The following is a 16,148-nucleotide window of genomic DNA, read 5'->3' as shown; positions in this document are numbered from 1 at the left end:
CAAACAATATCTCTTCCTCCTCCTCCTCCTCCTCTTCTCCCTCTCCCTCTCTTTTCACCCCACTAATTACTGTTTCCACTGGGGCTCTGCTATCTTTAGTGTGCTCTGCTGACTGAGTGTGTCTAAATGTGTGTGCGCGCAGTTCGACACACATTGAAAAGACAGCCTCTCCGCTGCTGCTAACTGCACACTTTTTTTTTTTTTTTGTCAACTGTGACCAGTTCTATATCTCACATGTTTTTGCATGGACTTGTGTGTGCGTTCGCACCAGTCAAAGCACTGGCCAAAAGGGCAAGCGGTGGCAGATCATATGTGTGGCTAATTAGCCTGATAGCAAAGCCAAATCTCCAAGTGCTTGACATTTGCTGACATTTGTGCTTCCTCCTGCAGAGAAAGGGAGTAATTCAGCTTTACTGGTCATACGGGGAGATCTAGAGAATTAAATGGGGCAGGGAGCAACTTAATAATGCCACATGTGTGAGTGTGTGTGTGTGTGTTTGTTTTTGAGGATATACTACGCCCACTCATATGTCTTTCCAAGCACAAATGGACTCAGATGCTGACACCGAGAGCATTTTTTTTTACCAGTTGTTAAGTGATTATGACTGTGTAAGTAATGACAAAAAGCAGTGAAAGCCTCTCATGGTATACCGTCCATCTGCACCTGTACATTACACACAGTGCAAGTCTGCCATTCACAGCCTCCTATAAGCCTTAATGATACCTCATCCTAAACAGACATGAAGTCTTCTTTATGCATTAGGGAAAACGGAAGGAGGAAGTTTAGCAGCGTGCAGAGATTATCCTACATTAAGTCACAGCTAATGGAGCTTTATGACAGACCATCAACTCACACACAGACACACACACACACATATATACACGCTCTGCCAGCTTATCCTCCTTGATGTAGTAGCTCCCTTATGTGCTGCAGGTTGAGATAACTCCCTTTCAAAGTTGGAATTAGTAGGGAAAAAAACAGTTACAGTGCGGAGATCAAACAGTCACTGCAAAGGCTTTCTGACACTGATGGAGCACCTAGGCTGGCTGGTGTGTTAAAGACTCAAAGACTGAAACTCCCTGCCACTATCACCACCACAGTCTACTGTGACTGCAGTAACATTGCGTTAAAAATAACTGCGCTCCAGCTGGTGATCTTCAAAATGTAAACAATAACATCTTTTCTTCCAGAGATGCAAGCTCTGTATCCTTTAAAGGACAATGTCCTCATGAGTTGTGTTACCTGCAGGACTTTGACTGCCATTTAAAGATATGTACACTGATTTTTTTTTTTTAAATCTCATGTCACAGCTAAAAATGTCATTGAAAACCTTACTGAAATGAGTTTAGAAGTGGCTATACGCTCCTCTGCACCCCTGCGCACGAGTAGTAAGCTTCTACAGGAGGAATGGTTGATAAGGAGTTTAACCATTACGCGCTCCAACTGAGAGACAGTAGCTGCCAAACAAATATCCAAAGTGCTTACGGTAATGAACGGGCAGGACGCAGCTCAGGAATCGTGTCCAGGACGCACGACGGAGCAAACAGCCGGCGCGCTTCGACTGTCCTCGTCTGGACCTCCACACACACACGCACAGACACACACACCGCTTTCCCACTAAAGAAACTCCGTCCGCTGTCCTGTTGTCTTCACCTTGTCCCCCCCCCTCCCCGAAGTGCTTTCCTTACACACGTACACACACATAAACGCACACTCACGCTTGCACACGTCCAAACACACGCACACATGCACTGGACTCACTCTGCACTTCCCGACCAGCTGACTCTCGCTCTCTCCACACACTCTCTCTCTCTCTCTCCCCCCACTGCCCCCCCCTCTCTCACTCACACACACACACACACACACACACACGCTCTCTCTCCCTCTCTCAGAAGGAAACCTCTCTCCGCCCCGCCCTGTTCAGAACAGCACACTGCAAAAAATAAACCCCTTTTCACAAGTTGGAGGTCAGTAAACAAATCTAATATTCACCAGAAACAAATGACAAAATAATATTTTATCCCAGGAGAGTTTCCAGAAACTTTCTGAAGTCGTTACTGTCATTGAACTTGAATTTTGAATTTTCACCTTTTTTAAGCGCAAAATAAATACGAAGGTTGACTTTTTTTGCAGCGTGCTCAAGACCTGACTTTAACCCTTCAAGTAGAGGGAGGCCTCCACTCTATAGGCTGAAGTGACACCGTCATTAATGTCAGACCATCCATCTGTTGTCACTACAGCAGGTTTGCAGTATGTACCTGCCTGTGTAGCCTGCAGCATGTTTCCCTCATGTCAAATCCAATCACACATTTACACCAGTAGTCCAAAAAAAGGCAAACTTTAAAACTGAAAACTCTAAAAGGCACATTACAGCAGTGCCATAGAAGTTAAAAATAACAAAACATGATAAGGTTACTACTTACTACTTATGACTCCATTAAAAAAAAACATTATGGGGTATTTGTCCTTGCATAAGAAGAATGAATATAACCACACTGGAGATTTTTACTTTGCACATGGCATTTGTCATAACTTAATGACATATTCATGTTTGAATTTTCTAATGTTTTTGTTTCTAATGCAGTTTAACTTCTTTTTTTTCAGGCCATGAATTGTTTGTAATCTTTGACACCTCCTCCCCTTTCACCCATCCATCAGCCAGCAGCCATTCACAAACTCAGGTTTCACCCACTCACAGGTTAATTAAACCCTCCTCCTTATCTGCTTTCAGACCTGCCTTATGTGGACACGTTGGGGTTGACAGCAGATAACAGTGAGGCTTGGAGAAGTGGATCCAGTAAGAGGACAGGATACCTTATTTGAACCAATCTATTCATGTAACAGCACTCAACAACATTCACTCATTTCAAGGTTAGATGTTTATGGACTCCTAAGGTGGCACCTCCTCTGCCACACAGACAACCCAGGGAACGCCCAGATGGAGCACAATCCTACCAACTGCTTCGCACTTTCTCCTGGCAGGCATCTTCCTACTCCTGACAGCCAGTATATACACATGTGTAAGCCTGCCAAAAATCAAACATGAGCCTGCACACACGAGCCCAAGGCCAGATGTATATGAGGCCTCATCAGTTTTTCAGAAAAAAAAAAAAGGTTTGCTCAGTAAATAGGTCAAAGGTACAAGTTATTTCCAGGATCAGTGCTCCACGTTGGGCTTTGTTTACAAAACCAACACCAGGAGGTACACTGGAAAAACATACAGAGCATCAAACCACCTCACCATCACATGGGAATGCTTATACTCAGTTACAGTACTTCTCTGACATCTGTGCCAATTCTGTAGCTTTTGAACTCAGTGTATCACGGTATCAGACTGCAATTACATATCTGATCGAACATTTAAAGCGGTGTGTGATGGTCTTTGTAGGTTAGATTGTAATTGCAGTAGTCCTGTGTTTACAGCTGCTGGAGCAGAGAGTATCTTCACTCTCAGGAGCAAATGGGAGACAGCCAGATCAGCAATCTCAGCCCAGTCCAGTGAAGTAGACGGAATTGCAATGCAAATGCCCTTAAGGTTAAAAACAGGGATTTGAGTTCTCAAAGACCTGCTCTTCAGTGCAGCGTATTGCACCATATTTTAGACAGAGAGTCGACGACTGAACTGAAACACACTGAACACATGGAGGAACAGCTAAAAAGTGGAATATGGAGGTGACAACTTTATTCTTTTATATACTATGCAACAGGAATTTTGTGTAACTTCATTTATAAAAAGTCTGGCCACTTATTTATTTATTTATTTATTTACCTATCAGAAATTCAACCCCCGGAAAATACAAGCATGCAGACTCACTGTTATTGTATAACAATGAGGTATATTGTATGTGACACTTTACACTTTGATTTAATTTTTTTTGTTGCTGTGACTACACCAGAACAAAATTTTCTTCATTATTTACTTAGGTTTTACATAAGACACATACAGGTCTGGAATTTTATTTTCAGTGCAGCTTCAACTGTTTAAATAAAGGCCTAAAATGCGTTGAATTTGAATATCTGAGGTGCACATGAATGCTCAGCTTGGAATATGGATCACGGATTCCAACATCAAACCTGGTGCGCTGTTAAAAATTAGAGCACAAGCTTCTCAGAGATGAGACCGTCAACCACTTCAAAGCACAGCGCTTTCTAGGAAAGCCAACAAACATTAAAGGCTAAGGTCTGGCTTGGTCTGATGACCAGTTAGTCCCACTGCTCTGTTTGTTTGCATGCATAGATAAAGTTATGCAATCGACAACAGAAACAGCTTGATGCTTCCCACTGAAATGGATCAGCCACAAAAACACATGAACACGCGCTGTATTTTGAAAACACGCAAGAAGCGTGGCTGTTACATAAAAATTCCACTGACCCTTGTTGGGAAATAGTTAGGCATCCCAGATGTGGTGGAATCTGAGTCTCTCAAGGCCTTAGGAGGTCAGCTCAGACCCACACACAACACACAGCCCTACTCACACCACCGCCATGGGCTAAATTGTCTCCAGTTGTAAATACAATGTATGCTATGCTTGCCCGTAATGCATGACAGGCTAAAGAGTAACATCGAAGCACTATCCGGTCTGAGTGTGTGTTTTGATGTGTGAGACAATTAAAATGCCATAAATGGTTGGGTCACCAATTCAGTGTGTTGTGACCATTTTGAACAAGTAAACAAAACCGAATCCAGCCACATGGAACTGGGTCACCCTGACATTGTGTGTCCATGTGTGCATTTGTGTGTGTGTATGTGATCTCTTCCAGGGTACAACGTGTGCGCTTGTGTCGTGGTTTGTGGGTGACTCATTGTGTGTGTGTGTTTGTGGTTGCATCTGTGTGGACAAAGTGTTTGTGGTTGGGTGGTCTGAGAGCTGCTGTTAACAACCTGCAGTTTTTTTTAATTGATGTTCACCTCTGAGTTGGAATGCTGCTACTTCTCTGAACTCAATATCATGCAGAAGTGGAGTCTTGTTTTGGGAGGTGGAAGAACTGGCTGATGGAGCAAAGGTAGTAGGGATTATCAGTGTGTTTTTAGTCCTCCAAGAATCCCCACCTTCACATGGTGGAGGGGTTTGTGTGTCTTGTTGATCCTGGGAACTGTGTTGTCAGGGGGCAACAGTCCGTGGTAGGGCACCTAGGCAAATTGGTCCCAGGGGATGGACCAGACTAAAAGCTATTCATAGATCGCTGATGAACGGCTGCTTTCGGGAAAATATCATCTTGCCCAGACCAGGGAAATTGGGGCCCTCTCCTAAAACCAGACCTGGGAGGGAAGTTTGCCTGCAAGTGTCTGGTGGCTGGGCCCTGACCCATGGGGCCCAGTCAGGCACAACCAGAAAAAGTTACATGGGGCCATCACCCTGTGGGACCACCACCTGCAGGGACTGGAATTAAGGTTGCCCTGGGTGTGAGGCAGGCTAGTGTTGAGATCCTGGCTGAGTACTCCTGTATTTGAGTTCTCCCCGAAGAGGGTCATCTCTGTGGCTGCAAGTTGTTGAGAGGAAGGCTCTGAGTGTTGTTTGTGCTTAAGCATCAAACAGCAATTTGGAGTTTCCAGACTTCTTGGAGTCTCTGGGTGGGGTTCTGACAAGGCCCCCAACCTGGGGAATGGTCCGCCTGATATTTCCACCTGACCACCTGTGTGACCAGGTTGGGGACCTCAGAATTACCTGGTTGCTTTTAGCAGATGATGTGGTTCCGTTGGCTTCATCAGACTGTGACCTCCAACATGCAGTGTGTGTGTGTGTGTGTGTGTGGGGGGGGGGAGGGGGGGGGGGGGAGGGGGGGGGGGGGGGGGGGGGGGGGGTTTGCAGTGTGAGAATTCGCTAGGATGAGCAATGATGCATTGAGGTCTGTCAGTCCAGAGTAAAAAAAATTGGATTGATTAGCACAAATTTTGTAGACTGATCCCCAAAGGATGAATCCTAATGGCCTTAGTGAGCCCCTGACTTTTCTTCTAGTGTTCAGTTTTGAGTGAAATGTCTCCACAACATTTGGACAGACAGTCATGAAATTTTGCACAGGGATTCATGCCCCTCTCAGGGTGAATTATAATAGTGTTGATGATCTTTTGACTTTGCGTGAGTTTCATTTTTGGGGCATTTTATGCCTTTATTAGATAGTGATAGCAGAGAGGTGAGAAAATAGAAAGATGGGGAATGACGTAACAATGGATGTAGACTATGAATTTGTTCAGTACTTAAGTTTATGACCACAGGCCTGCAAAACAAATGGCATTCCTATCAGCATCAGCTGTGCTGATTATTAGCAGTGCTTTAATTAGCTGTGCTTCTTAGCATATGTTAGTTTGCACTGCCACTGTAAGTACAGCCTCACAGAGCAAAGAGCTATAACAGAGCTGTAAGACACTAAGACACAGAGAAAATCTTAGACTCCTGTTGATGCCTCCTCAACGCAGCTGATTATGTCTCAGGCAAATTTGCATGTATTAGCATCTTTCCATTGAATTTGCTTGTAATTGTGCCACATCCAAAATTTGCCTCATGTTCTCTCTGAACACATATTTAGTTTTGTTGATGCATTCATTGTGTTCTCATAAAAGCTATTCAAGGGTATTTAACTCTGTTTTGGCTAGTTATTGTATGCCTCTCATTTACACAATTTCAACTCATATACTCTCTTTTTCCAAGTTCCTGTTGTACAGAATAGAGATATTGTATAATGCTAATTTCCCTAAATTAGCCAAAGGTATAAGAGTCTGAGTTTGATTTGATCATTGCTTCCAAAAACATATCAGAGCTCCAGGGACATTTCCTCTGTTTTAAAACTGTAGTTACACTGGCTGTTGTTATCGTTAATCCCTTAACACCTTGGTAATCGTTAAATCTAAATTAGTCACAAAATAATTTTTCTGTCTTTTGCCTTGACATGGGATTGGAATATAATTAGGCATCTACATTACAAACTTAAATCTTATTAAGAGCTTGGAACACTGTGTTGGCATTCAGAGATTTTGGTCCTTTTGGTGCTGATTACACACACACACACACACACACACACACACACACACACACACACACACACACACACACACACACACACACACACACACACACACAAATGCACACGCATACACGTGTACACTTTAATTGTTTATTTTAACAAAGGAACAGTTCTGCTAATTGGGTGACGAATTGTATTTGCTTTCAGTACAGTTTTATTTTTTTTGAGGCAGATTAGAGAAAGAAATGTCACCTCAACTGTATTATTTCACTTTATTAATTTAGTAAACTTAGATTAACTAAGTTTACTAAACAGTGAGAAATTTGACTGATTATTTTGATTTGTTTTGAAAGAAACTAATTACGTTTTTCGACCTAGATTATGTGGCTCATCTGGGACATTATTTGCAGCATGTGCACTCTGTGTGTATGTGTCTGAAATAAGCGTTGGCCCCAGCTCCCCTCCAAAGTCGCTTAGAGTGAGTCAGGAGATCAAAGTCGAAGCTGTAGATTAATCCACATAACAGGAGCTTTTCCACTAATAACAGAACATTCTTTTCATTCTGGCTGCCTGGTACGTCAGTGCCACTGAGCCTCTACAGTCACACCAGCACATGGACCTTAAACCAGACCTTTGGGAAACTAAATTTAATCACAGCCACTGTACATGTCAACACAATTGAGAAGCTTCTGTTACCTTTGCTTAGAGTGGAAAATATACAAAAGGGTAAACTATGATATTAAGAATTTAACAAAGCACAACACCACTTTGGGAGAGCAGTCATGTAAGATGTGCCTGTTTTGAAAAAGTTATACTTGAATCATAAACTTTTCCCACCTTACCCCCTCAGTATTGGATATTGTCTTTATCATGCCCCCAAAGGTAAGTGCCAACCAACCTGGACTTGCGAAATTTGAGTGAAGTCTTGGGAATCTGGCTGCAGCCAGGCAGCGTCTTCCGTCTCTGGAAGAAAAAAACACAAATTTTATCCAATTTTAAATTGTGAAAAAGTTAGTAAAAGTTAGTATCCTAAATTCACAGAAATGGTGAGCACTTTTAAAAGTTTGCATTTATCACTTTCAATAACTTCATTTTCATAACAGCAGGCCAGTTGGGGTCAGCAGAATCAAATGGCAAATGCACCAATGCTAATATAAAAATATCTGCCAAATGTACATTTCACTCCTGCATTCACAATGTGATTGGCTGCTCTCACATTGGTTCAAAGTATATCCATTTTCAAGAGAATGAGGAGGTGATGTGTTGCATGCTTTTTTACAACTTAGAGAGGATATAAAGTCGTAATTCCAAGTCATATGGCCAAAGTCTCGGTGAAATCACTGTCATAGTCCGTAAATTATGTTAAGTTATGTTTTTGTCTTGTGTCTATGTTGTCTTGTGGTTTCCACTTTTATTTTGAAATCGGATCTCCTCTTGTTTCAGGTTGCTTGCCCTTTTTTCATGTTTCCCGCCGGTCTGATTGTTTCCCCCCCTGATTGTTTCCACCTGTTTCCCCTTACCCTGTGCCTATATATTATCTGTGTCTCCCTTTGTTCTGTGCCAGTTCGTCTTGTCTCTCGTCAAGTGAATCAGCATTATATCTCACATTATAGCTTATCTAGTCAAGTCTTGTATTATTTTGCACTTTGTTCCTTTGTTCTTTTTCTGTGCCTTTGCTGCCTTGCCTGTTTTTGATCTTTTGGTTTAGTTTGTTAGTTTTCCTCTTCAAGAGTGATTTTGTGTTTTTCCTCGTTACAAGTGATACTTGGTTCTTTGTCATGACAATCTCAAGTCACAGGTGTCGGAAAGCAGTGAAACTGCAGGTCTTTTTTTTAAACTGGTCATGTCTGAAGTACCCGCCATCAAAAGCTGAGTCTGACTCAAGTCCAAGTCATATGACTTAAGCGCACACTTCTTGAAAGTGGTGATTCCAGGCTTCAAAAGTCCCCTGACAAACTTGTGGGTGAGGCCATGAAAGCTACTTCCATATCTTTTTACAGTCTATGGAGTAGGCTGGGTGAATTGGGTGAAGGTTGATTGAGGGTTGAGTTAATGCTAGGTTAACTGAGTGAAGGCTCGGTGAGGTAAAACATCCAGTCTTACTTCATCCACAATGCGACCCAAATATATTTCCAACATAACATCTCCCTGCCGGAAGCTGAGAACAGCAGCTATTCCCAATCAAACAGAATAATCATTTGTACTGGTATCACACAGAGATGGCCTGTGTTTTGTCTCTGTGAGAAGGCCTCAGCCGTTGCCAGGCAGATGTTTGGGTTGGATCGCTATGTGGTGGAACGCCACCCTTCCATCTGGCTCACGCTCCGTGGGCTACAGGAATAGAGCACTGAGAAAGCAGGGAACACAACTCCCCTTTCAGTGGGGATAGCATGATAGAAGAATGTTCTTCCTGCACCTGCAAGTCTTTTCTTTTATGAGTGCACCAAAAGAAAAAAAAAAAGACTTGAGCAATAATCATTTGAGGAATTTAATTTTGCCTCGGCTCAATCACTTGGAATGTTTGCATTGCACCTCAGAAACTGAGTCTGTCCCGGCACCAGGGATTTTTCATTATGAGCAGGGAAAATGAGTCCTGAGGGTGAGGCTGGCATGAAAAATCAGTCTTGTCGAATGAAAGAGAAATAAAACAACAAACACTCTTTTAGGAGTGTAAATGAGATTTTAGGAGTAATAAAGAGGGTATTTTTCTACATTAATCTTTCAGCTTGTCATTAAGTGCTCACATTTAGACAATGAATGTCCAACTGGATTACAACCTAGATTGCAATCATATCTGTACTGTCTGGAGTACAGTTATAATTTCTAAATAATTACTGATAATGGATAAAAATCAACACATTGCTAGAGTTTACAAAAGGCTACACTATCATTTGACACTTTAAGCTGCCTCCCTGGAGCCATACAAGTGAAGACACAGCACCCCAGTCATAGCTTATCAACTTCAACTGTGGATAAAAAAGCTCCATACCACTGGAAATGTTGCTGTGTAGTTGCAGTTTCCTGATATATTAAGCGGCCGACTGTGAAACAGATTAAAACAAAGTATTCTTAGGTTATGCAAAGATTTTCCCCTGTGCACCAGGCAGGCAGGCAGGCAGTTCCCTCCCATCGTGCCCTGTCTCCCTCTTTAAGTATCAGCTATCTGCTGCCAAAAGGCTGACTGGATATTAATAGCAACACCGCCAGGATCTAAACCACATTTGTTTAGGTCAAGGCTGAGCTCAGCGTCCATTAAACAATACAGAGAAACTCAAACTGCTCTGGCAGTGTCAAGAAGAGGAATGAGAGATAAACTAAACAGATATCCGATGTTCTAACTGTTTCACATGGAAAAGTCGATTGAAGAGGTTAATCATTTAAACTTGGTGAGGGTGACTGCACTGTACATGCGTCAGCCAGCAGTTTGGAGTCTCACTGCTGAATGCCAGCCAAGCTGGAGTGAGGGTGATTTGTGAGCTCTGCAGCACAAAGATCAACTGTAAGACCTAGAAGCCAAAAGCTTTTTGAGCCATTTAATCTCCAACATTCACTTCAGATCAGAAACTTTTATCTTTTATACCAGATTCAAGTTACAGCTCTTGAAGTCAGTTTCTAGTTTATGATGCAGCGTTTTCCAAAATGTTGTTTTTCAGAGATCAAGTGAACATGTGATTCTTCATTGAATGTGTGAGCATGACTGTGTTTATGCTAAAGGACTTGTGGTGTCCCTGTGAGCTTCAGGACTATAAAACAAGCACAGTTTGTTAGAAGAGATGCATAGAGACGGTTTCTCTATGTAAAACAGTGACACCTGGTGCACAAGTCCCAACAGACATGAAACAGTTTTTGTGCACATAAATTTCACTTAGCTTCATCCACAGTCTCAGTCAAGTCATTTTTCTTGGAGTTGCAAAGTACTGAATGAGCCATTGTTTGTCCACTCTGAGGTTATCTGGCTCTGGAGCAAACTGTTGGCAAAGTGGGTGGGTGCTTTTTCCTGGTGAGATCTCACACACACCTTGACCATGAGGTGGTCATCTTGCAGAGTAACACAACTCCAATTCCAACCTTCGCATTGGAGCTGAACAGTCACCTCTTTGATTTAGCAACGGAGCAATTTCAGAGAAGTTCAGATTATTGCTTTGTCCGAGGCCAGCAGGACTTTCCGTTTAAAGTAGCAGGGAAAGGTCAAACAGGAGTAAACCTGGAGAGCATGATGTAACCAGTAAGACTGTGAGTTTGTCCCGGCCAACTGTGGCTTGATGACCGGTACCAAACCCTGCTGACAAGGTCCAGAACATTCCCTTTTAAAAGTCAAGCCTCATTTTTCTCAGAACAGTGGGAACAAAATTCAACAGGAAGAAGGGGGAAGGAGGAGAGGAGAGGTGTGTGTATGCCTGTGTGTGTGTGTGTGTGTGAGTGAGTGTGTGTGTGTGAGTGTGTGTTCATGACAGAGGGTCTGTTCTGCAGGGCCGAGCCTGAACTTCTAGTATCTCTGGAACTGGCATTCGCCCAAATCCTGACACATCTGTCCAGAATCTGAAGACAAAAAGAAAGGGAGGAGGGGAGCAGTGTGCGTAAGAAAGACTCACTTTGTGTGTTTATGTGAAGGGAATCAGTGTCTAATAGCTTGGGACATCCTGTAATACCTCTGCTCCTGTGATGGTTCATTTCATATAACAACAATGAAACGCTGTATCGTAGACTGCTGAAAAAGCAAGCCAGAGCTGCTAACATGCACAGACATCTGCACGTGTTGAGTATGTATACAGAATCGGGCTAGGTAAACAGAAGTGCTGATAACCCCGAGGTTAACCTGGCCATCCTGATTGGCTTATCTTGTCATGATGACTTCACAAACCCTGGCTGCCAGCCAATAGAAACACAGTAGGGAACACTCTGCCTCAATCAATGGAGAGAAAACATGTTATGCAGACAGGAGAGGAGTGAACCCGTGAGGAGTCTGATGTCTTGAGGTCTTAGGTACTGTGCAGTTGATATGGCCTGTCTGTCATTCCCAGCCTTGGCATTCCTCTCAGAGGCTGTGTTTATTCAAACATTGACCTTTAGCTGTATTACTCAAATGTTACAATATGTGTATGTGTGTGTATGTTAAAACCATGTCAACATAAATGGGTTACAGTAATTATCAGTAAGTAAGAAACAGGTGTCCCATATTAAAAACACAACACACTTTGGTTCCTACTTTCAGTGAAGTCCAGTTGTCCTCATGGAAATCTTGCAGCTACTTTTTTCATTCTTCCAAAGTCTGGTGTGGAGTTGCTCTTCAAGACTGATAAAAATATAAACTGTGCTGGCAAATAGCTGGAAAACAACTACCAGGATAGCAAGGGAGCTGTAAATGAAACACAGTCTGGTCACACCCACGCAGTCCTGAGAGGAGGTCTAAGCAGCTACAACACCTGTGAGTGTGACCATACATCGTTAATGCGATTTAAGGTAGTTAATTGCACCTGTGCTTTTTTAGGCTATGACATGTTTCAATACTTGCTGTGATTTATTTAATTGAAAAAAACAAAGGTTACTGTGGGAGCAAGTCCTATTCTCAGATTAGTCTTTGCATGTAAACATAGGAAACTGTAGTGTTTGTGTCTTTGGAGCACAGGAAGGGACAGCAGAAGAGGGAAGCCTTATTGCACTGCCTGTAAATGCATTTGTCGGCCTCAAACCCAAGTAAAAGATCCAGTGAAAAGCCATTATTCTGCTGTCCAGGCCTGAGCTGTTTTTATTTGAGGTAAGGTCTTGGTAGCAAGCTCTGGAGCTGGTTTAATGAGCGGTGTGATTCGGCCTGAGAATGCAGGGGAAAGGCCACAATGTCCATTTATGAAAAGGTCAAATTTAAAACTGTGAGCATATGTGTGTGTGTGTGTGTGTGTGTGTGTGTGTGTGTGTGTGTGTGTGTGTGTGTGTGTGTGTGTGACCCCCTTCACTTTGACATGAATTGTTATGAGGAGAACTCCTATAAAACATCATATCATATAGTATAAACATACAAATGAATTCCTTGCTGTAAAATAAAACAGCACACCTATCTTTTTATTGACAGCACATATCTCTGTTGCCAGGGGGGAGAGCACTGCACACATAAGTACATTTGAAAGTGATTATACTGGTAAGGTTAAATTATGAGCTGTTGTGGCACTGCATAGCTCGGAGCTCTGGGCAGCCAAGTGTGCCACGTACACACACACACACGCACACACACACACACACGATTCTGTCAAAGTGAGCCCCTAAATATAGCCATCACACAGTGTTATTATCACAGCAGGGGTAGTGCTCTGTTATCTCTCACCCTTCACTCCCATTGTTTTACTACTCCAGTAGATGACAGCTTCACTGAGGCTGGGGCCCATTTGCTCTGTATATATGACCTGTTATATAAGACCTGCACTGACACTGGTTAGTTTGCTGTATTTTATAGCAGCAACACTTTATAAATGATTTCGTGTCAGGTTTTATGTGCCGGAGAGGAGAAAATCCTCCCACTTTGTGCTACAGCCACACTCACATTGTCCTTTTTATTTGTGTTTATCCCTGTGACAAGAGTGGAGTTGGCCCTAAAGGGAAGGCTGACCAACCATGACGCATGACAAAACAAAGAAGGATTTTGCTCAGGAAACAAAACTCCATCAGCGTCTCTGTGATGCCACAGTGAATGAGCGTGAGAACAGCACACATGTGATGCCATGCACATACAAATACATCAGTGCAGGAAAACAGACACGATCAGTCATACACAACACGCACTCAGTCTTCATTAGAGATTGCAGAAAGTTACAGCTGGACTCTGATTGGTGGGGAAAGCCTGCCTTCTTCCACACAAACACACACACACACACTCCACGGGGAGCATTGTGTTGCTTTCCTTTCTTTGTTAAAGACCAGTGACATAAAAGTGTCCGTCAAGGGCTTGCTGAGTCAGTTATTCAGAACTGGCCATACTGAACAGCATGATGGGAAGTGGTGGTCCGGTGGCAACAGCCTCATCAAAATCCCTCGAACACCCTGCTGCGCTGCTGCCTGGCCTGGGACTGCCTGGCAGTCTGGATCAGTGGTTGCAGACAGACGCAACAAAACCACACACACACGCACACACACAAATATTCATTCACAAAAGCTATTGTTAACCTCGCTGGACATGTGTAGAAAGCACTGGCCTGTTTCAACATGTCCCAACAACAAATAACTTACTTTGCTACAAGGTTTTCTCATCACACACACGCAACTCAGCTCTCAGCTTCCCCTCTGGTGTGTTCACAACCAGACAAACACACAGTTAAATGGGTGGTCAGTAGGATTGGTACATACCAGGAAGAGCTTAGCATTAGAGCTATACTGGGTAGTGTGCACACAGAGCACTGGTGTGGATTCAATGGTCTACCACACCATCAGTCCACACCAGTCAGAAACAATACATAAGGGACAGGATAGGATGCAAAAACATTTAAAAATAGACATTCCTGTGTTTTCTTAGTTGAATTTAATTTAACTTTTTATTTTGTTTTATTTTCAGAACATCCCAGAAAACAAGGTCACAGTGCTCATGATCATTGTTGAACGTTTTGAGCATTACACCTGTATAAATGTTCTCTTTCCAGGAGTTAGATGAGAAGACTGATAGCACATGTCTGCAGGTAAATGTGAAGCTACAATAACAAGCAATAGGAAGATAAGATATTTCAAAGACTGCTATGGAAGTGATACTGGAGAATTAGAATTAGGATTAAAGGGATTTTATTGTCAATTTTATTTTATTGTCAATATATAAAGCAACATTCTCTGTACACCCGTGGGAGATGCTGTAGGACTTTGGTGCATTGTGGACTGGGCGGCAGTTGCCCCCGCGACCTGGGCCTGAACCCAGATAAGCGGCAGATGATGACTTGACATGGCATGACATTGTCTGTATGGTTGGAAATGGGTGAGGCAAAATAATTTTACTTTGCTAGCTAACATTAGCTACTGTTTGCAGCCTTATGGCCATGATCAAAAATAATAACAGCAACTTATTGTTATATTATTCACACTCCCAGCATTACACTACCACTATTCTCAGGAAATGTACTCTGTAAGCAGCTGCATCTCATTTTGCACTTGTGTTAAACATTGAGCTGCCAGTTCATTAGGTACACCTACCTAAAACTAATGCGGTCAAGAGTCCTGTAAAAACAGCTGTTGTATTTTTAGATCTACTCGAGTCTAAATTCTCTCCACACACTTGGAACTAAAAGAATGACTCAACATAAGAAAAATGAATTAAGTTTGTCTGTGAACAAGAGGGCACTGGACATTTAATCATACTGTAAGTGCACCCTCATGTAGGACTATAGTGATGACGACGTGTGTCAGTTATCTGAGCATCTGTTTCACTGACAAACACACTTTAATGCATTATAGGGTGATTAAACAAAGCCTACATTAGATCAGAGATGATTTGTCAAACAAGCATGACTCAGATTTTCCAGACATGAAACACCAAGGGCAACTTCAGTGAAAATATTGCAGTCTAACTGCAACCATCTGTGTGCGTTTGTGTGTGTGCTCACGCAATGTGTGATGCAGCATTCATCATTTGTGTGTGTGTGTGTGTGTGAGTGTTCTCATAGTAAAGTAAGTTTGAGAGTCCTACCAAGGCTTCTGCTTCCAGGCCAGGTCCTTATGTTTCTGTATGGTACTAAGGGCCTGCCTGTTCAAACAAAGATTAGAGCCGTGAATTACATAAGGTTTAAAGAAAAATTAACATTCCGTCTCCTGGACGTCACCATGTGCCACTGTTTTCATCAGAGCAGGCTGAGAGGTCAGACAGGATTTCCCCCACCGGGAGCAGTTGGCTACACAAATATAGACCTTGAAAACAAACATGTTATTGGGGAGAGGACCACAGGAAAAGCCAGACAAAGCGTTTGTGACGTAGCAGCTGAAAATAAATCGTATTTCCCATCACTCACCAGACGTTAAAGCTTTCCTGAAGAATGGCATTTTGTTTGGTTCTCAAGACTTGTGATTCAGAAATGACCTCCTTGGCAACGCAAAAACATCAAAACACAAGTTCAGACTGTGTGAGAAATTAGTTTGATGACAACTTGGCTTCAATGGAGTGGTGGATATTAGACAATTATATACTCCAGTTTTGTCATGATTGGGATTCTGTGACCACAGTTGG

At 42.6% G+C, this 16,148-nt stretch overlaps 1 protein-coding gene across 5 annotated transcripts in view; it reads right to left on the bottom strand.

Moving 5' to 3' along the window:
• LOC121191675 (growth factor receptor-bound protein 10-like) overlaps positions 1-1,675 on the bottom strand; it is a 37,233-nt gene extending 35,558 nt beyond the window's left edge. For all 5 annotated transcript variants that reach the window (XM_041052982.1, XM_041052983.1, XM_041052981.1 and 2 more), the window contains exon 1: positions 1,487-1,675. The gene's annotated coding sequence lies outside the window, so the exon portion shown is untranslated. The remainder of the gene's footprint in view (positions 1-1,486) is intronic.
• Positions 1,676-16,148: the final 14,473 nt, after the last annotated feature.

This window comes from Toxotes jaculatrix, chromosome 13 (assembly GCF_017976425.1).
Source record: "Toxotes jaculatrix isolate fToxJac2 chromosome 13, fToxJac2.pri, whole genome shotgun sequence".
In the NCBI taxonomy this organism is placed as follows: Eukaryota; Metazoa; Chordata; class Actinopteri; family Toxotidae; genus Toxotes; species Toxotes jaculatrix.
This window is presented reverse-complemented; position numbering and strand designations above follow the sequence as displayed.